The sequence below is a fragment of the Bufo bufo genome, chromosome 3, assembly GCF_905171765.1.
Source record: "Bufo bufo chromosome 3, aBufBuf1.1, whole genome shotgun sequence".
NCBI lineage: Eukaryota > Metazoa > Chordata > Amphibia > Anura > Bufonidae > Bufo > Bufo bufo.
Genome location: NC_053391.1, coordinates 535,744,971 through 535,768,467, shown reverse-complemented (window position 1 = coordinate 535,768,467; position 23,497 = coordinate 535,744,971).

Sequence of the window (23,497 nt, the reverse complement as noted above, 5' to 3'; positions counted from 1 at the left end):
TATTAAAACTTTAATTTAACACTTGCAGATCAGGAAAATACAGTTTTTTGGAAAAAAAAATGTGTGTTTTTCAAACCCCAGAAAATGATGGGTGTATTTCTAGCTTAAATTGCACACTGACTAATAAAGATGTTGTAGTTTGCAAAACAAATGGGGATTTGCAATGTCCCAAAAGCTCAGATGCAGTGCTGGTGCACTGAGCTTGCATAAAATGTCCGCCGCAGAATAATAAAAGTTTTTTTTTTTGGGTTAATTGGCTCAGGGCAGGGTAAAATTATTGTGCCCTGCACCCATACAACTATTTCTCTGTAGATCACTGAGTTAGATTCTCTCCTATTCTCTCCCTGAAATCACAAGTCCAGCAGCATCCTCTACCTACACTTGTAACAGCAGAGTGACATGCAGCGCTACGTGACTCAAGCTTATATTGAGCCTGGGTCACATGCTGCTCTGGCCTATCACAGCCATGCCATTAGTAGGCATGGCTGTGAAGGCTTCTAAGGTCAGACAGTTAACCGCTTGTTGATTGGCTGCTCTGCAGCCTTTCAAAAAGCGCCAAGAAAGCGCCGAACACCGAACCCGAACCTGAAATTTTACTGAAATGTTTGGGTTTGGGTCCGGGTTCCCTCAACCATAGTTATGAGTTCTGAGTTGTTTGTCTAAATTCTGAACATTGTGTGATGACAGGGGTTCCCGTTCCCTCTGTACGCCGCAGGCCTTCAACAGAGGATATGGATGTAGTGGTGGTCTCCGCAGAGGAGGAGGAGGGAGAGCAGACTGGACCCTCCAAGGATGTGGGCAAAATGTTGGAGGTAGAGGCCGAAGAGGCTGGTCCCTCGCAGCAGCTGCATTCCCCTCAGATCCTGATGAAGAAGAAGAGGAGGAAGATGTCACCAGCCCCCGCCAGGATGGAAAATATGTGCACACAGCAATATAATTCTGTTGTTATGATGAAAGACCTATATACTAGGGTCCGAAACGCGTAGACATTTTATACTGTATTGAATGTCTGGATTTTACGTCAAATGAATAAAAAAAAATCTTTTTATGGTAAACTGGGCACTACAACCTTTTAGCAATATAATTCTGTATCCATAACATGTACAGAAACAAAGGGCCAACAATGAGGGGACAACACACAATACAGTAATAGAAAACAACAACACTGGACTCTAATTCTGTAATCTAAATTAAAACCAACTAAATAACAACAACAAACGCGCGTTGGGGTAGCGCCATCCTGGGTAACTCAGCACACAGTCCTCTTTGGTGAGTCTCTGCTCTTCTATCACCTGCCCGGAATTTTGACTTTGGTGTTTCACCACACCGGGTCTTCTTTGTGGTTTGTTGTTTACCTTCCATACTGCACCTGCCAAACAAATTTTGTCTTACTGCCATGCGGGTCTGCTCGTGGACCATTAACTCACCTGTGCATTTAGGTTTTTACCTTTCCATTGGGTCATAGGTCGGTCACTGTACCCAGTATTTTTCATGTGATCCATACATATATGCTTTACAATTGACCTGTGTGCTATCCCAGGGTGGCGCTCTCTGCTCCTATTCACTTTTTAAATGGCACTATATTTACCTGTTTCTTTATTTATGTATATTTTTTAATCATGTTCAAATAAAGTATATTTTTACTTTTTGGTACTATGAGCTCTATTTTCTTGTTCTTTTGCCGTCATACTCAGGAGCTTGTACCGAGTTACATATCACAGGTGTCCTTTGTGGTTATATTGGGTGGGCACTGTCCTTCACCCTCCTCTGGGACGCCCTGGGTCATTTTTATTTTTCAAAATAACATTATACTCTACATAACTATCTCAAACTAACCAACTAAATAAAATTATACTCTACTAAACTAGCACTAACTAACCAACTAAATAACATTATACTATACTGAACTAGTACTAACTAACCAACTATATAATCATCATAAATATCGTTAACTAGCAAATTGTAATGTAAATTGTCAGTGCTTTAACAAAAACTCCACACAATGAGCTAATTGCCTCTTAATCTTAATTGCAAGCAATTTTTATATTTTTTCTTTAACCTAACAATAGGGTTGAGTGAACCTGAACTGTAAAGTTCGGGTTCGTACCGTTCTTTAGGATTTTTGGACCCCGAACCCGAACATTTCAGTAAAAGTTTGGGTTCGGTGTTCGGCGATTTCTTGGCGCTTTTTGAAAGGCTGCAGAGCAGCCAATCAACAAGCGGTTAACTGTGTGACCTTAGAAGCCATCACAGCCATGCCTACTAATGGCATGGCTGTGATTGGCCAGGGCAGCATGTGACCCAGCCTCTATATAAGCTGGAGTCACATAGCACTGCACGTCACTCTGCTGTGCTTAGTGTAGGGAGAGGATGATGATGCTGCTGTGAGGGAGAGAATTGGACAGAATCTTTAATCAGAACTCCAATTGAACTCAGCGATCTACATAGATTTAGTTGTGTGGGTGCAGTGCACAATCTTTTTACCCTGCCCTGAGCCCAGTGACAGAGAAAAATAACTTTTATCCATCTGTTAGTTAGGTGGGCGGCGGCGGCCATTTTATGCAAGCTCAGTGCACCAGCACTGCATCTTTGCTTTTGTGACATTCAAATCCAAGCTTGAAATACTGCAATAATAATCTGGTTTAAAAAAACACACCCTTTTTTGGCAATATCCAACATCTGATGCCTGTGCAGGATTAGTAGTGTGCAATTTAAGCTAGAAATACAGCCATAATTTTCTGGGTTTTTAAAATCACCCTTTTTTGGCAAAATACACAATTTTACAGTACTTGCTGCATCTGCACGTGTGAAATTCAAGCGTTATATACAGCTTTCATATTCTGTTAGTAAAAAACACCCTTTTTTTGCAAAATACTTAATATTGCAGCCCTTGCTGCATCTGTGATTGTTAAAAACTTCAATAATTTTTCTGGCTTTGAAAAAAAAAAATTCAAGCGTTATATACTGCTGTCATATTCTGTTATTAAAAAAAACACCCATTTTGGACAAAAAAAACTTAATTTTGCAGCCTTTGCTGCATATGTCATTCTGAGATACACCCTTTAGATACTGTGGTTCTATTCTGCTATTAATAAAGCACCCATTTTGGCCAAAAATCTTTAATTGCGGCCTAGTCTGGATCTGTACGTGTCAGATACACCCTTTACATACTGTGGTTCTATTCTGCTATTAATAAAACACCAATTTTGGGCAAAAATCTATAATTGCAGCCTAGTTTGCATCCGTACGTGTGAGATATAACCTTTACATACTGTGGTTCTATTCTGCTATTAATAAAACAACCAATTTGGGCAAAAATCTTTAATTAGGGCCTAGTCTGGATCTGTACGTGTGAGATACACACTTTAGATTCTGTGGTTCTATTCTGCTATTAATAAAACAACCAATTTGTGCAAAAATATTTTATATATATATATATATATATACACATAGTGATGTATGATGCAACTGGCTGATTTTGTGCATTTCACACACAGAAACTGTCAGGGGTAGCTATCTTTCAGGGGATCATCCTCACAGATACGGCTTCAGGACACAAGGTTTCAGGTCCAAACAGTGCATTTATTGCGGCACACCAGCACAAGCAGAACAACAAAAATAATAAACACTCGCCCTTCCAGGCTCTAATACATTATATCCCTGACTCACCTAAGTCACTGTTCACACACACACGTGAACCCATGCGGCTTTCCCAGCGTAATGTCCATCAGCCTACTGGCTGTTACCACCCCGGTGTCTTTTGTAGGATTGTGGTCTAGTCGTCCGCCCGACGCTGACCATGCATCCCTTATCCCTAGGAATCGCGGGACCCCCCAAACCTCAGGTTAATCTTAGCCTTGTAGAAATGCAACTATAATTTTCTGGGTTTTAAAAAACACCCTTTTTTGTGCAAAATACACCATTTTACAGCGCTTGCTGCGTCTGCACGTGTAAAATTCAAGCGTTATATACTGCTGTCATATTCTGTTATTTAAAAAAAACACCCATTTTGGAAAAAAACTTAATTTTGCAGCCTTTTCTACATATGTCATTGTGAGACACACACTTTAGATACTGTGGTTCTATTCTGCTATTAATAAAACACAGATTTTGACTTGCCGCCTAGTCTGGATCTGTACGTGTGAGATACACCCTTTTACATACTGTGGTTCTATTCTGCTATTAATAAAAACCCATTTAAGGCAAGATCCTAAATTTTAGAAATATGAGGAGAGCGTCAAATAATGGACGTGGCCCAGGTCGTGGTGCTGCTGGTGGAGCTCCTGATGCAGTGAGAGGACGTGGTTGATCTGTGCCAGCTACACGCACAAGTGAAAACCCTTACTCAGGTGCGAGTAGACGACAGAACCTGCAGTGGTATTTGGTCAGGCCTAATGCGACTCTACGAATGGTGAGGCCAGAACAAGTACAAGCGATAGTAGATTGGGTTGCTGACAGTGCCTCCAGTTCCTTCACATTGTCTCCCACCCAGTCTCCTGCTGAAAGATCAAAATTGGCACCTGCAGCCGATGTCCATTAGTTTTTCACCTCACCTTCTTGCAAATCAGCCAAGCAGTCTGAGCCCCAAGTCATGCAGCAGTCTCTTCTGCTTTTTGATGACTATTAGCAGGGTTTCCCAGGGCCATCCACCTATCCCTGCCCCAGAAGTGGAAGAGATTGAGTGTGCCGATGCCCAACCACTTATGTTTCAAGATGAGTACATGGGCGGACCATCGCAGCACGTCTCAGATGATGACGAAACACAGGTGCAAACTGCAGACTGACAAGGAGGGCAGGGGTGAAGACTGGGTGGAAGATGATGTGGAGGACGATGAGGTCCTCGACCCCACATGGTATCAAGGTCATGCGAGTGACCTGTGTAGTTCAGAGGAAGAGGCGGTGGTCGCGCAGAGCCACCAGCACAGCAGAAGAGGGAGCAGGGTGCAAAAGTGGAGCGGCCGTCCCCTAGACAGTACGCCTGCTACTGACGACCGCAGCAAGGGACCGAGCACACCAAAGCCAGCGTGGCAGTTCTTCAGACAATGTGCTGATGACAAGACACGAGTGGTTTGCACGCTGTGCAATCAGAGCCTTAAGCGAGGCATAAACATTCTCAACCTGAGCACAACCTGCATGACAAGGCATTTAAGTGCAAAGCACGAGCTGCAGTGGAGTAGACACCTCAAAAACAAAGAAAGTTCTCTGGTTCCTCCTGCTTCCTCTTCTGCTGCAGTCTCTGCCTCTTCATCCACCTCTGGAGTAACAGTGCCACCTGCAACCCCGCAAACAGAGGATCTGCCAGCAACACCACCATCTGGGTCACCAAGCATCTCCACAATGTCCCACGGAATCGTTCAGCTCTCCATCTCCCAAACACTGGAGCGGAAGAGGAAGAACCCCCCTACCCGCCCGCGATCCCTGGCCCTGAATGCCAGCATTTCTAAATTACTGGCCTTTCAAATGCTGTCATTCCGTCTGGTGGAGACAGAGTTTTAAAGGCCTTATGGCAGTGGCTGTCCGACAGTACGTCGTGCCTAGCCGCCACTACTTTTCCAGGCAAGCCATCCCTTCCCTGCACAACCAAGTGGGGGACAAGATCAGGTGTGCACTGCGCAACGCCATCTGTGGCAAGGTGCACCTCACTACGGATTTGTGGACCAGTAAGCACGGTCAGGGACGTTATATCTCCATAACAGCACACTGGGTAAATGCAGTGGTGGCTGGGCCTGAGGCGGATAGCAGTTTGCCGCATGTCCTTCCACCACCGAGGATTGCAGGGTGCTTCAGTTTGCCTCCTGTTGCTTCCTCCTCTGCTTCTTTATCCTCTACCGACTCCTAATCCTGTCAGCGTAACACCTTCACCACCAACTTCAGCACAGCCAGGGGTAAACGACAGCAGGCAGTTTTAAAACGTATCTGTTTGGGAGACAAACCCCACACCGCGCAGGAGCTGTGGATGGACATTGAACAACTGACCGATGAGAGGTTTGTGCCAGTGAGCCTCAAGCCCGGCCAGGTGGTCTGCAATAATGGGTGAAATCTCGTAGCAGCTCTAGGACTAGCCGGTTTGACGTACATCCCTTGCCTGGCGCATGTGCTGAATTTGGTGGTGCAGAGATTCCTTAAAAATTACCCTGATATGTCAGAGCTGCTGCATAAAGTGCGGGCCGTCTCTGCGCGCTTTCGCGTTCTCACCCTGCTGCTGCTCGCCTGTCAGCGCTGCAGCGTAACTTCGGCCTTCCCGCTCACCGCCTCATATGCGACATGCCCACAAGGTGGAACTCTACCTTGCACATGCTGGCCAGACTGTGTGAGCATCAGCAGGCGATAGTGGAGTTTCAGCTGCAGCGCGCACGGGTGAGTCGCTCGGCGGAACAGCTCCACTTAACCACCAATGACTGGGCCTCCATGTGAGACCTGTGCTCCTTGTTGTGCTGTTTCGAGTACTCCACCAACATGGCCAGTGCTGATAACGCCATTCTCAGCGTTACTATTCCACTTATATGCCTCCTTGAAAAAATGCTCCTGGCGATGATGGAAGAGGATGTGGCACAGGAGGAGGAGGAAGAGGGATCATTTCGTAGGGTTTCCGGCCAGTCATTCCCAAGTGGCTCCGAGGGTGGGTTCCTGCACACACAAACCCAAGGTACACAATTGTCCAGCCAGGTCACAGTTCTGGAGGATGACGAGGTGGAGGATGAGGAGATGGAGGAGCATGAACCATGTTCACAGCAGGGTGGCAACCAGACCAGCTCATGGCCATCACTGGTGCGTGGATGGGGGATACAGAGGACACAGACGATACACCTCCCACAGAGGACAGCTTTTTGTTGCCTCTGGGCAGCCTGGCACACATGAGCGATTACATGCTGCAGTGTCTCCGCAACGACCGCTGAGTTCCCACATTCTAACTTGTGCTGATTACTGGGTGGCCACGCTGCTGGATCCCCGTTACAAGGACAACGTATCGTCCTTAATTCCCTCACTGGAGCGTGATTGTAAGATGCGCGAGTACAAGCGCACGCTGGTAGACGCGCTGCTGGTGGCATTCCCACTTGACAGCGGGGGCACAGTGGAAGCACAAGGCGAAGGCAGAGGAAGAGGTCGCTAACACAGCTGGGGCACCGCCAGCACCTCAGAAGGCAGGGTTAGCATGGCCGAAATGTGGAAAAGCTTTGTCAGCATGCCACAACAACCAGCACCACCAGCTGATATGGAACGTCTTAGCAGGAGGCAGCATTTCACCAACATGGTGGAGCAGTATGTGTGCACACGCCTACACATACTGAATGACGGGTCTGCCCCCTTCAAATTCTGGGTCTCCAAATTGGGCACATGGCCTGAGCTTGCCCTTTACGCCTTGGAGGTGCTGGCCTGCCCTGCATCCAGTGTATTATCTGAACGTGTGTTTAGCACGGCAGGGGGCGTCATCACAGACAAGTGCAGCCGCCTGTCCACAGCCAATGTGGACAAGCTCACGTTCATTAAAATTAACCAGGCATGGATCCCTCAGGACTTGTCCGTACCTTGTGCAGAATAGACATGTATACCGGCACTCAGCAGCCATTGTTATACTACAACGCAATTGCTGATTCTTGTATTTTGGATATTTCACACTCTTTTAGAGTGTACCCAAATTTTAAAAAATGTAATTAAAACCAAAAACCTGTGTTGGCTACCTCGTCCTCCTCCACCGCCGCTTCCACCTACACCGCTACGTCCACTGCCTCCTCAAACTCCTACTCCATATGGAACTCTACCTCATAAATCAAATATTTTTATTTTTTATTTGTACGTCTTTTATTTTTTATCATTTCACTACATTGTCATTTACCTTTTCGGGTGAAATTCACCAGTTATTAGTGTTATACCTAGTCGGCCGTTTTAAAAAATAAATAAATTGTCATTAACATTTTCGTGTGAAATTCACCAATTTTTGGGTGTATAGTACCACTGCTATACCTAGTAGGCCGTTTAAAAAATAAATAAAATTGTCATTTACATTTTTGGGTGAAATTCACCAATTTTTGGGTGCATAGTACCACTGCTATACCTAGTAGGCCGTTTAAAAAATAAATAAAATTCTCATTAACATTTTCCGTTGAAATTCACCAATTTATGGGTGTGATGTACCACTGCTATACCTAGTAGACAGGTTAAAAAAAAATATGTCAGTTATATATTCTGGTGACAGTCACCAATTTTTGGGTGTAATATACCCCTCCTCTACCTTGTTGACAGCTTAATAAATTTCAGTAATTTTTCTGTTACATTCTTGGGTTGACATTATACAATTTTAGACGTGAATAAACACCTGCTATGCATAGGTGACAGGGAATAAAATGTAATATATTATTCAGAATTAATGCGCGCCACATCCTTTCATTCAATGCTTAAACTTTGAAAAGTTGTCACACTTTTATGCTTTAATAATTTCTCCCATATTTCAACTCTATAATTTTAAATTTGAAAAAATGAATCCTCCCTTGGATGTTTTTTCTTTTTCTCCCGCTCCCTCTCTGGCCTGGAACCCTGATTCCCCGCCACCCGTGATCACCATGGTAGATGCAAAAAAGAACATCGAAAGTTGATACGGCAGATATCAAATTGGATCGTGAACAGCACGGGGACGTGCGACATGGTGGGGCAGTAAGTGTGCACAAGCCTACACGAACTGACTGACAGGGGTCAGCCCATGCAAATTGGGCCTGAGCTTGCCCTTTACCACTTGGAGGTGCTGGCCTGCCCTGCAGCCAGTGTATTGCCTGAACGTGTGTTTAGCATGACTGGAGGGGGTTATCACAAGTTGTATTTCTGTAACGGTCACGTACACACACACACAGGGGGGAGGATAGTGACCACTGCGCTCGACCCTCACCCCTGGCCCTGCCTACTTGCCTCACGAGTCCTGATGACAGGGGACAACTGGACGGCAGTCCCTAACTTAGGAAAAATGCGGGAAGGACAGACAAGACAAATAACGGATAGTGAACGGACTGGGTCAAAACCAAGAGGACAACGCAGTACAGAGGGATAAGCAAAGAATGGTCAGGAGAAGCTGGGGTCATAAATACTAGGAGAGTCGAGAAGTACCAAAGGAGTCCGTAAAGAATAGTGGAAGCCGAGGTCAAAATACCAGGAGGGATGTGCAGTACAGGAGGAGCAGGCAAAGGATCGTCAGGGAACAGGATCAGGTAAGTATACAGGAATCCAACAAATGGCAGGAACCTAAATTAACAGGCCACCTGTGGCCAGCAGGCTGCCTGTATTTATAGTGGGGAATGAGGGTCATGTGACATGGCCAGCGTCACATGACCGACAGACCAACCAGTCGAGCACTGAGTGATCAGCTCGGTGCTCAAGGCAAACCTAGGAGCAGGGAGCCTCCCAGCTAGCAAAGCCACCCTGGGAACGAGGTCAAACACAGATCCTCGCTCCCGAAGCTAAGCAGCAGGTCTGCGGCTGATGGGAGACCGAGTGCGCCTTCGGCACCCCGTTACAATTTCCCAATGTTTTGGGGTGTACCCTAATTTTAAAAATAAAATTTAAAACCAAAAAGCAGTGTAGGCTACCTCCTCCTCCTCCACCGCCGCTTCCACCTACACCGCCACATCCACCGCCTCCTCAACCTCCTACTCCATATGGACCTCGTCCTCCTAGATCAAAATTATTATTTTTTATTTTTACGTATTTTATGTTATTTAAAGTTATTTCCCTATCCACATTTGTTTGCAGAGCACTTGCCATGCTTTTAACCACATTTTGATGCCATTTGCAGCCCTCTAGCCCTTTCCATGGCATTTTTACAGCCATTTTAGTGCTCAAAAATTCGGGTCCCCATTGACTTCAATGGGGTTCGGGTTCGGGGGTCAAGTTCGGGTCCCGAACTCAAACTTTTTTGTGAAGTTCGGTCAAACCAGAACATCCAGGTGTCCGCTCAACTCTATAGCTGAGCTCACAGAATACAATGCTTCTCTGGCTGAGGGAACAGAAAAGGAGAGGCAGGTTGAGGACAGGTGAGGGCACAGGCCCTGCTCCCGGGCCATGCCAACTAAGGGTTGTGTCTGACGAACCTACTGACTCTTGGCTGGGGGTGTCTGATGTCACTTGCGACGAAGTCAAAGATCGAGTCAACCATTCAATAACAGCTGGGTTGCTGGTCTAGACATGACAGCTAGCTGACACTGGGAGCTCAGGCCTCTTCTAGTGACCCCTGCTGCCACGGCCCCTTACTCTGCTGCAATTTCTGCCTGCACCAAAAATATTTAGGCCTCTGCCACTCCCCTGTGCAGTGCCTGGCCCTTCTCTGTCTGACATACTGATTTTAAATATGGGACTCCCACTGGACTTTCTGGCCACTGGTTACTAGGCATTACCTATACGGGGATATTTCAGGCAGGGATTCTAATTCCAGGGGCAACGTTTATAAGTGGGATAGCTCTCCTACCCTGGGGTGCTGTCCTGCTTTAGGTAGGGATAGTATAGGCTGTTAGGGATAGTTATCCCATTTTGCCTATCTATGCATGTGTACCGCAAGTTTCCTTCACATCGTATCTTTGCTGGGTCATCTATCAAGAATTGGCGATCAAATTCAGGACGCATAATTCTCCATACCATCCCACCTATGATCTACGGTATTGTGAGTAACCGCATATCGGTAACCCTTCAGTTTTTTTGCCTCTAATGACTTGAGTTGAAGTTCCAGTGGGTTATCTGTCCCAATATTCACATTATCTACATTATATATACATAAATAAATAAATAAAAAAAACAGTGTAGGCTACCTCCTCCTCCTCTACAGCCGCTTCCACCTACACCGCCACATCCATCGCCTTTTCAACCTCCTACTCCATATGGACCTCGTCATCGTAGATCAGGAATATTATTTTTTAATTTTACGTATTTTATGTTATTTAAAGTCATTTCCCTATCCACATTTGTTTGCAGAGCACTTGCCTTGCTCTTAACCACATTCTGATGCCATTTGCAGCCCTCTAGCCCTTTCCATGACATTTTTACAGCCATTTTTGTGCACAAAAGTTCGGGTCCCCATTGACTTCAATGGGGTTCGGGTTCGGGGTCAAGTTCGGGTCAAGTTCGGGTTCTGAACTCAAACTTTTTTGTGAAGTTCGGCCTAACACGTCGAACCCGAACATTCAGGTGTCTGCTCAACTCTAATCGCGGGAAAAAGTGAGATTGTAATGCGTTTTGCAAGCGCATGAGCAAAATCGGCATGTTTGGTACCCAAACTCGAACTTCTTCACAGAAGTTCGGGTTTGGGTTATTGTAGATTGTATTATTTTCCCTTATAAAATGGTTATAAGGGAGAATAATAGCATTCTTAATACAGAATACATAGTACAATAGGGCTGGAGGGGTTAAAAAAATATAATTTTTTTTTAACTCTTTAATTTTAACCTTAATCCACTTGTTCGCGCAGCCCGGCTTCTCTTCTGTCTTCTTCTTTGAGGAATTGGACCTTTGATGACGTCACTGCGCTCATCACATGGTCCATCACATGATCTTTTTTTACCATGGTGATGGATCATGTGACAGACCATGTGATGAGAGCAGTGACGTCACCACAGGTCCTTTTCCTGTGCACAGCATGCTCTATTTTTTGAAAAAGTCACAAAAAAGAGCATGCTGTGATTTTCACACAATGCACAAGTGATGCGTGAAAATCACTGCTCATGTGCACAACCCCATAGAAGTTGATGGGTCCGGATTCAGTGCGGGTGAAATGCGCTCACCTCACGCATTGCACCCGCACGGAAATCTCTCCCGTGTGAAAGGGGCATAAACCATTCCATTACAGCTGGATTGTTGTACAAAACACGACTGCTGAATGACAGTGGCAGCTGTGGCCTGTTGCTGCGGATGCTACCATGCACCCTCTCCCCCCCCTTCTTCCGCTGCTACTTTTGCCAGCTACAGCAAAATTTTTGCCACTGCTTGTTCCTTTGGAGGACCCAAGCAACTGTCCGTTGGCAATAGTGTACAGTAACTGTATCAGTAATGTAACATTAACTATAAATGTTGCAGCAGCTAATACCCTTTAATACTGAGTCTATCTGTAAAATAATGGATTAACTATGAATATTGCAGCAGTTGAACAAGATGCACGCAACAATATATTAGACCGCCCTTTAATACTGAGGCACTGTAAGTCTATCTGTAAAATAATTTATTAAGTATCAATGTCGCAGTAGTTGAACAAGATGCATGCAGCAATATATTAGACCACCCTTTAACCCCTTAAGAACCCCAGTCATACATGTACGGCGCTGGTGGAAGTCCATTAAGGAACAGCACTATACATGTACGGCGGGCTGCGAGAGCTGTGCCCTCCCGATCAGCACCATGGGCCGGGCCCCTGCTGCATACACCGACATCAGTCAAAACACAGATGCCGGCGTATTAACACCTTGTATGCCAAAGTTGACCACGGCATGCAGAGGGTTTGCGGAGCGTACGGGTGCCCTCCGCATCTCCATCGGGTCCCTGGGCTGCAGTGGCGGGGACTTGATGGCAGAGAAAGCAAGCCTGATGCCTTCCATAGGTATTGGGGCTTGCCTTCGACAGAAGCCTGTGCGATCCAGCCCTTAGGCTGGGTCTCACAGGCAGGCTGTCAGCATACAAGCTGACATGCAATGTTTAACAATACAAAATGTATTGTAATACATTGCAGAGGGGATCAGACCGCAGAAGTTGCTGTCCCATAGTGGGGAAAAAAAACTAAAAAGTAAAAAAGTGTTTTTCATAATATAAAAATTAAGTTTAAAGTAAAAAATATATATAATTTCCCAAAATAAAACACATAAAATTGTAAAAAAAAAAAAAAGAAAACCAGACGTATTGGGTATTGCAGCGTCTGCAATGAACAGTTCTATAAAAATGTCACATGATCCACCTCCTCACCTGAACGCCGTAGAAAATAATAAAATAAACCTGTGCTAAAGCAATCATTTTTTTTGTCACTTTACATCACAAAAAGTGCAACTCCATGCGATCAAAAAGGTGTATGCCCCCCAAAATAGTACCAATCAAACCATCACTTCATCAAACAATTGGGCAAAAAATAAAATACTATGGCTCTCAGAATCTGGAGACACTAAAACATGATTTTTTTTTGTTTCAAAAATGCTTTTATTGTATAAAACTTAAATAAATAAAAAAGTAAACATATTAGCTATTGCACGTCCATAATGACCTGCTGTATAAAAATGCTTTTATTGTGTTAAAAGTGAAAAAAAAAAAAGTAGACATTAGGTATCACCGTGTCCGTAACAAGCATGTCTATTAAAATATCACATGATCTAACCAATCAGGTGAACACCATAAAAAAAAGCCATTTTTTGTCACCTTACATCAGTGTAATACCAAGCGATCAAAAAGTTATGCTCACCCTAAAATAGTACCCATTAAACTTTCATCTCATCCCGCAAAATATGAGACACTACCTAAGACAATCACCCAAAAAAATAAAAAAAACTATAGCTCTCAGACTATGGAGACACTAAAACATGATTTTTTTGTTTCAAAAATGCTTTTATTGTATAAAACTTAAATAAATAAAAAAGTAGACATATTAGCTATTGCACGTCCGTAATGACCTGCTGTATAAAAATATCACATGACCTGGCCCCTCAGATGAACACCGTAAAAAAAAAAAAAAAAAAGCCATTTTTTTGTCACCTTACATAACAAAAACTGTAATACCAAGCAATCAAAAAGTCATACACACAGGGGGGGGGGGAGGGGGGGCGGAGCTAGCCGTGTCAGGAAATGGCTGCTTGATTTGAGTGCTCCTGATCACAGCGCTTACTATAGCTTGATTCCGTGTTCCCACAAAGCTCAAGTATGGGGAAACCAACAAAAGATAAAGCCAGGGAGTCCCAGGGGACCCCCAGACACAGCAGGGGACGATCGGACATGGATAAATATCTAAAAAAGAAGATGTACTCTCCGGGGTGCAGATCCAAGATGGCGCCGTATACGGCCACTGCACAGAGCTATACAGAAGACTCAGATGATGAAGGCTCCTGCGCCATGTCAGAAGCACATAGCGAGCGAGACTCGATGCCTATCACCAGAGCTTTCCTCAAAGAGACGCTGGCCCTTGCCTTTGAGCCAGTTATGAAAGAACTGTCCGCAATAAAAGCAGATATTAAGCTAACAGGACACCGACTTGCGGCTCTAGAAGAAACACAAGCCGCGATTACCAAGCACAGCTGAGCCCTGCAAACTAACGTTGCGGAAATGCAAGAGCAGTTAAATACAGCCTTTCTACACCTGGAGGACCAAAAAAACAGGAGCCGGAGGAAAAATATCCGTATCAGAGGTGTTCCTGAGGACATTCAAACGGAGGCGATACTTACTACGGTTAGTCAGATTTTCTCCTCTATATTGGGCCAGGAGAGAGTGTCCGGGGTGGTTATTGAAAGAGCTCATAGAGCCCTAAGGCCAAAGCCTTAACCAGAGGCCCCACAGCGTGATATTATCTGCGGACTACTCAGCTACATTGATACAGCTGCCATACTGACTGCCGCCAGAGATAAAAGAGAAATACTCCTTGACAACAACAAAATCCAGATTTTTCAAGATCTGGCGGCAAGTACGCTGGCCAAACACAGAGCACTGAAACCGCTTACAGACCTACTTAGAGCGAAAAAACACCCTCTGCGCTGGCTCTACCCATTCGGACTGTATACGTCTATTAATGGCAAGCCAGTCATAATTCGGCATTCCGACCGATCTTACCAAGGTGTGGAACATTTGTACACCTTGGTAGGAGATGTCGCTGAAATCCTTGCACTATTGTGTTTTGATCGTATATACTGTAGTATGAGATATTACTAGAATTCATGCCCTACGTGGTCATACTCTATTATGCTGCAGCATAGGACATTGCTAGAACACATGTCTCACTGTCTTCTAAGCAGCTCTCCTAACTGCACTTAACTAATTTTCACGAGCTGTTACTAGAATTGATTTAGGAGTTGGAGCATGCTGTTGGCGCTTTGTAACGAGCAAACATCGGGGTTCATCTTGAAATATGCATCTTAGTACCCAGACATGAGTGGTAAAAACGTGCTTCATAATGCTATTAATTCTGGGTACATAAGTGTTTGCTTTTCACACTGTGCTGTCTGATAGTCCATACCCTTTACCCATATGACACCCCTGAGCGATTATACTTATAACTTAAGTAATCATCTTTTAGGGAACTTGAAGGAGGTGCTGTGTGGGGAGAATGAGATAATTTAAGTTTACAGATGAGAAAGCTTCCCACTCTCCCCAACCAGCACATCCACATTTAAAATGTGCTGTGTGAATGCACATAGGCTTTGTGTAATACACAGTCTCTCCTCCCTCCCCTCCTTCTCTCTACTCGCCCTTATACTCTTCTCACTCATTTACCTTACCTCTTACCTACATCTAAATCCCCCCTCCCTAAAACTACTCACCCCTCACCCTTGATCAAATCATTGGTTAAGGTAAACCATTGATAGCGAAACTATTTTATTAAGTGGTAATGTCTGTTTATATTGCCATTAGTTTCACTCTTCGGTTGTTTATATTGTATGTTAGTTCTATAATTGGGTCTTATACATGGTTCTACCTGGTGGTACGAGTAAGGATCACACGACATCAACTTTTCTTATGAAACAATGGGCTCTCTAAAAGTAGTCTCATTTAATGTCAAGGGGCTCAACATCCCCCAAAAGAGGAGCCAAGTCTTCCACTTGCTTAAAAAAGAAAAAGCAGATCTTCTGTTTCTACAAGAAACTCATTTTAAGCATAACCATGTTCCTGCATTATTCACCAGATGTTATAAAAAATGGTACCACAGCATGCATTTCTCGGCTTCCAGAGGGGTTTCTATAGGAATAGGAACCAATGTTCCCTTCCAAGCACAAGCTCATTATATAGACCCCGAAGGACGATATATATTTTTGAAGGGAACATTATATGACAGTAAGGTGACTTAATATATATACCCCAAACACCAAACAAATACCCTGGCTTACAAAGCTACTACAGTCTTCACATGACTTTAGAGAGGGAATATTAATAATAGGAGGTGACTTAAACTTAGTGTTGGATCATCCTTTAGACTCTACATCAGTTAACCCTAAATTCAAGGCCAAACAGATTCATAAATTAAAAAGAGCACTTGCTTCCCACCAAGTTTTAGATGTATGAAGAATAGTACACCCCAGTAATAAGGACTTCACCTTCCATTCAGCGGTACACAGAACCTACCAACGCCTGGACTACTTGTTCATCTCCAATCACATAATTGAAAGGGTCAAGCATTCCGCTATAGGACAGATCACGGTTTCAGACCATGCTCCGGTCTCCTTAGAAATTCAGCTGAAAGGCATCCCCCCCAAAGAATGGTCCTGGAGACTAAATGAAACCCTGTTGGAGAATGAACAAGATAGACTTAGGCTGGAAGAGAAACTAAAACTTTTCTTTGAACTAAATGACACCCCCCACATAGATAATACCATTATATGGGAATCACACAAAGCCTATATAATGGGAGAACTCATAGCCCTGGTGGCTTGGGTACGTAAACAAAGAACAGCAAAAATAGACTCCATAATTGCCCAAATTTCTGCTCTAGAAAATGTCAACAAACTTTCCCCAACAGAAACTAATTACACTGATATTACTAAGCTTAGAAGCCAACTGAAAGATCTATTAAATATTAAATCAGCTAAAGCCCTTAGAACAGTCAAATTTAAGTACTACCTTCACGGTAATAGAGGCTCAAAACTCCTCTCGCAAATGATAAAAGGACAAAGAGAAAAAGCTTTCATTCCCAACATAAAAACAGAAAAAGGACTTAGCATCTCCAACACCCCGTCTATAGCTAAAGAATTTGCTAACATCTACTCAAAGCTCTACAATATCCAGCCGAATGATCCCTCCCAGATGGTCAAGAAAAAAGAATCAATCTTGGACTCGGTACAAGTCCCGAAATTAACTGAAACAGACAAAAATATATTACTATCACCGGTAACTGAAAAATAAGCCACAGAGATATTGGCAAGAGTCCCTCCAGGAAAATGCTGAGGACCAGACGGACTCCCTATCATTTATTACAGAAAATTTCAGAAAACCCTCATACCACATTTTGTGAATATGTGCAACTCTCTACTAAAAGGGAGCTCACTCCCCCCACAATCACTTATGGCCCATATATCAATTATCCAAAAGGAGGGGAAAGACCCCACCAAATGTAGCAGCTATAGGCCAATTTCATTGCTTTATGTGGACATTAAGCTTTGGGCCAAACTTTTAAGCCACCGTATTGCGAAACTCCTCCCCAGATTAATAGGTGAGGAACAAGTTGGATTTGTTAAAGGCAGGGAGGGGAAACACAATGTAAGTAGAGTCCTTCATGCTATTTATTATGCAAAAAAACATAATATCCCCTTGACACTCATGGGAACTGATGCAGAAAAGGCCTTCGATAGGGTCAATTGGGTCTTCATGGAAAGCACTTTAAGACACTTTGGCTTCCCACCCATGCTCATCGCAGCTATTTTCTCACTATATAGGCGCCCGTCAGCGAGAGTTTTGGTAAATGGCACACTGTCACCCCCATTCAATATTTTGAACGGGACAAGGCAGGGCTGCCCCCTATCACCGACTTTATTCATTTTAACCCTGGAGATACTTTTGATTAAAATTAGATCCTCCAGTGTGATTAAAGGTCTGAAGGTTAATGGGAGGTCTCATTCACTGGCAGCTTTTGCCGATGACCTGCTATTGTTTATAACAAACCCCAAAGAAGCAATTCCAGAAATATTGAGGATATTAACAGAATTTGGAGATATCTCCAATTTTAAGGTCAATTATGACAAATCAGAGATATTAAATATCACTGCTAACAAAAACCACATGGCTGAGATTAAATCTCTAACCTCATTCCAGTGGCCAACAGAAGCTATCAAACATTTGGGAATTATGATACCAGCAGACCCGAAAAATCTTTTCAGACTAAACTATTCCCCCCTATTCACCAAAATAAAATCCTTCCTAACATCCGTTAAACTTCCATTTCTCTCTTGGATGGGTAGAAAAAATTTACTCACCACATATGTGCTCCCTCAAATACTGCATACTTTAAGATGTCTTCCCGTTCCACTTTCCAATAAATATTTATCAGATCTCCGTAGCCTTTTCACCACTTTTCTATGGCAGAACAAGAGTCCACGCTTGGCGTATTCTCTTGTCATAAGAAAATCTACAAAGGGAGGCCTTTCACTGCCCGATATAAGATCATATTTACATGCTATACAATTAGAGAGGTGGATAGACCTGGCTAGGACCAACAACAACTCATTATATGCCAATCTAGAAAAAGCTTTAATGGGGGAAGAGACTCTTCACCATCTATGGGTTAAACCACCTTCTCTTAGTAAAAAAAGCCTACTTAGCAACCTTACCCATTGCATGCTAGAATACTGTGGGAAAACCAAAGACCTACACCTATCCTCAAATACTTTGTCCCCTATAGCTCCCTTGTCGGTTCTCCCATACTTCCTTAATCCAAAAGGCAGAGGCTACCATAGATCATGGCTTTATCTATCTAATATTAAAATCTGAGTTAACAAAAGCCACGGATCTGTTGGAATTCCTACAAAGTGTTACCTTACACATCCCAAATCATATACGGACAGACCTAGTAGATTTGGACATCAAACTCACATGCAGAAAGTATAAGAAGCTTTATGCAAACCTCCCTGACCCAACATGGTTGGAGAATTGTACCTTACTCCCATCCTCTCCACCCAAGATATTGTCCTGCATATACTCCCAACTTGTGCTTGGCCTCTCCACAACTAGACCCTACTATCTTAGGATGTGGGAAAGGGAGCTCCAGATTACTTTGTCAGAAGAGGAGGCCAACTTTGTACTTAAAAACTCACATGGTTTCTCTAGGTGTGTCCGCCTACAAGAAAACTCATTCAAAACCATCTCACGCTGGTACCGGACTCCTATCTTCCTACATAGCATACATTTGTCTCCTACTGATAAATGCTGTAGCTGCCTAGAAGAAATAGGAACTCTATCAAATATTTGGTGGTTCTGTACTAAAATTGCCCCTTTCTGGAAAGAGGTCGAATGCACTATTAACAGTAATTTAATCCCGCAAAAATGCATACGGTGGAGGACGCCCGCAGCGAATCACAAGTACCACAATAGACATCCCACACAAGGTAGCAATTGTGTGGATGTGATAATCAATATAACAAAATAGCAAAGACAGGCGCATGCTGTGGTCTTACTAAACCCTCAAACTGCTATTTTGTTATATTGTTATATTGATTATGACATCCACACAATTGCTACCTTGTGTGGGATGTCTATTGTGGTACTTGTGGTTCGCCGCGGGTATCCTTCACCGTATGCATTTTTGCTGGGGATCGCCATTAGCAATGGGCCACAAGTGCAGGATTTGCTCCCCTATATATATGCACGACTGCATGTGGGTTTGAGCACCTCCTGCTAATACCACGTTAGTCTTTTCAGTTTGTATATATAGAGATTTCTGGAGGTGTATAAACTCCAATTTAAATGTGCCTGTTTTCCATCTACAGGCTACATTTAGGTGCACCTGTGAGGCCTGGGCCATATCAGCCAGTCTTGAGTGGGACTCGCAGACTCCTCCCTCCTCCCATTGCAAGCATGGATACATGCTGGAGGTAACTGGTGAGTTGTTTGTGAGTCGGCCTCATGCTCCTGTATTTGCCCACTGGCTCCTGGTATTGCCCATACGGCCCAGTTAGGAGAGTGTTAGGTCCCGGGCTACTTGAGAAACCTTGGCGTGGTGCCCGGGCTTAGAGATGTTCTACACCATAGGACATGTTGACTAATCTCTCAATTTTAAAACCAGTTTGAGGGTTTAGTAAGACCGCAGCATGCACATGTCTTTGCTATTTTGTTATATTGTTATATTAATTATGACATCCACACAATTGCTACCTTGTGTGGGATGTCTATTGTGGTACTTATGGTTCGCTGCGGGCATCCTCCACCGTATGCATTTTTGCTGGGGATCGCCATTAGCAACGGGCCACAAGTGCAGGATTTGCTCCCCTATATATATGCACGACTGCATGTGGGTTTAAGCACCTCCTGCTAATACCACGCTAGTCTTTTCAGTTTGTATATATTTGATCCATACAAGTTACAGCAATAGTCTAGGGTCCCAGCAGGTTTTGGCAATATGTGGCAGGAATTTATATGTATTCTGCATCTGATTATATGCCTAGAGAAACTGGCAGGTATCTATCTTCTGCTCTGTCTTTAGTCTGCTTAGTTTGGGTCTCACTAGCTGATGAGGTACTTATCTTCTCCTTGTCTTGGGATCTTTACTTACAGGACTGCTCGCAGGGTATGATGGTTTCTTCCTGGATATCTGATAGTTCTGTGAAGGGCTGCTTTCTTTGTCCACAGCTGAGGTAAGGGACTCAGGCTGGGAAGGTTGATCTTGGGCCTCAGCCGAGGCTTGGATCCTTGGTTGGGGTCCCTGTTTCTGGGAACTCCTACTAACACAGCCTACCCCAGCAGGGGGGCGGCTCACACTCACTCTAACTTCCTTCTCCTCCTCAGAAGCATGGCATGGGACATCCCACTTCTGCTCATGTAGGGGAGACTAGACTGGAATGGACTGTTCCAGGCTAGATACTAACTACAACCTGCTGCATACTGCTGCCACCTGCTGGTGTACATTACGAATTACAGCATATATATAAAACAGGCATAGAAATATATATGAAGAGGCAATGCACAGTTAAATCACACAAGATGGTAATACACATTTAGACTTGACATTATGAAGCAGGGGAACAGAAGTTTAGTGACATACTTCAGGATGTTACATACCCCGTTACTTTAAATGAAGCCGTCCTCGGCGCATGGTAGACAGTGAGGAATAAGCTCTGGGTACCCAATACAATACAAAGTGCTGCATGAATATACATATAAGACATTACATAGACAAAACATTTAACGGTTTCCTCGAGGTTCCTGCCCGCTAGAGTAAGGTGTCCAACCACAGTTTCCTTCTCTTGGTATAACCAGTGAACCTATAACTGCACAAAGCAAACATCACTGACTGACTTTGTATGTTCTGGCCCTAAAACATCAAAGAAAGCATGGGGATGTCTTTACTCCGTAATCCCACCATTATGTAATGCAAAGCCCGCAAATGAAAGGGTGGCTTTATCCTGTATTCCCTTCCCTGCATCATAGCCTGAAGAAATTTGGCTTATAGCACTATCACTATGATGTCTATGAGGAAGCTAGAATAGATGGCTCTAAGGCTTGAGGTACCATACCTTAGGCAAACGCTCAGAAGGGGAGGTATTTATTGTCTCCATGTCTTCTGGCAAGTCACAGGAGGAGGGCATTACGTTCCCGTGGACCTCCTGGAAATGAGACACCTCCAGATGGGAACAATCCGGAACATAAAACAAGTGGGAAGGAGCAGCCTAGGGCTTCTAACGATTCCCGAAGCAGCAGGGGTACCTGTGAAGTAATTAGACCTGTCAGGACTTACCACTTGGTCCTACCCTGGGTACCTATGGGTATATATCACCGGGTGTAGGCCATTAGTATTCAGCGTCCCTATGATGACAGTCCGTATAAAAGGGGAGAGAACAAGAGCTGTGAAAAGGCACACTTTAAGTAAATTGGGCCATTTTTGTTAAGTGCAATGGTTAAGTGCAATCATTAGAATCAGTGCATAAATTCACATTGTGGCATCTGAATGGATAATACACACAATGGGCATGTTACTTAAATGTTACATAACTGTAAACAGGTACATCAGTGCAAAATTATTATAACGTCAGGATTCAGGCTGCGGAGCTTCTCATAGCTGGGCGGCGGAGTGGAATCTCCAGCCGCCTCCACCGCACCAGTAGGTGGTAGTGGCATGGTAGGCCTAAGGTTGATGGCCGGTGCTGGGGTTTCGGGACGTGGCGGATGGATGGACACGGATCGGGCCGGGGCCTCAGGGAGCGCGTCAGCTCCTACCTGAAGTTGCGGCCGAGTGGCCGATTCCGGTGTCTTCTGGGTGCCATCTGGAGAGGTCATCTTCATCTGCGCCGCAGACTGGTTGCTGACTGGAGTGGCGATGTAGACGACGTCCTCCGCGGGAACAGGCATGACGTCCACTTCCATCTTCATGGGTGCGTCGCCTTCCGCTGGAGCACGTGACAGAGCGGAGGGATCCGTGGCCTCCGGGGACTCGATCAGGTCAGGGCCTTGTGCAGCAGGAACCGGGACTTCAGTGATGGTCTCCTCCGGAATGCTGGGCAAGGTGAGGGGTGCTTCTGTCTTGGCCTGGGAGGAATCCACAGCCTCCAGCATGGTAGCAAATACCGAGGGCCCACCTTTATGCATGATCTGGGAGACATGGATCTCCGGTGGATGCTCCTCATAGACGGCTTCTCCACAAATCGCCATCTGGTTCCACCGAGGCTGGGGAAACGCCATCTTGGCCTCTTCTTCCTTCTGGCAAATAGCAGGTTCTAAGGGTGCAGCACAGGGGGTGAAGACTTTATCACCTCGGTCCACAATAGAAATTTCATGGTGGGCAGGCTTGATTTTTCCCGCTCCTGAAGGGGCGTATTCGACATCTTCGCGCCTTTCTTGAAGGGGTGCCGCTAGATCTTCCCGCTTCTGGGGGGCGTAAACAGCATTTTCGCGCTCCTGAGAGGGCGTTCCTTTGTTGCTTTGTCTTTGGGCATGAAGACAAGGCACCATTTTAAAACGAATATGGAGAATTCCACAATATCAAATTAACTCTGTGAATGCTGTAGCGCACGGTCAGCGATTTCTGGTACAGCAATACAAGTAAGAAAGTCACTTTTTTAGCGATCTTTGCACAATCTTCAGCCCTTATTATATTGTGAAACATGCGGTTTTAAGTCCGTTTTTAGCGCACAATTGGATCCGGTTCTGTTAGCAGGGATGGACACACAATTCAATCCAATCCTGTTCGTGACGCCACTTGATGCAATGAGCAGGACACTGGATCAGTGGGAATGCTATGCAGTGGGTCAGTTTATATGTGTATAAGTTTGTGACGCCAGTTGCAGCTTGCGCAGGTACTGTAGCAGAGCCCTTTAAGATGTTATGAGCTCACGTACCAGGTGAGGAATGCCAGAGGGGGATAATGTCTCTGTGTAGTGTCAACGGTGTCTCCTACCTGTAGTACGGCTGGACTCCTGTATCCCGGCTCATATGCAACAAAAGTTAGTGTTGTTAATAGGAGTAACTGAGGAATGATGGGATTCCACACAGATAATAGGGTCCAACTTGTCTTTACTTGATGTTATGATATGCAGCTTTGATCTATACATGTTACAGCAATAGTCTAGGGTCCCAGCAGGTTTTGGCAATATGTGGCAGGAATTTATATGTATTCTGCATCTGATTATATGCCTAGAGAAACTGGCAGGTA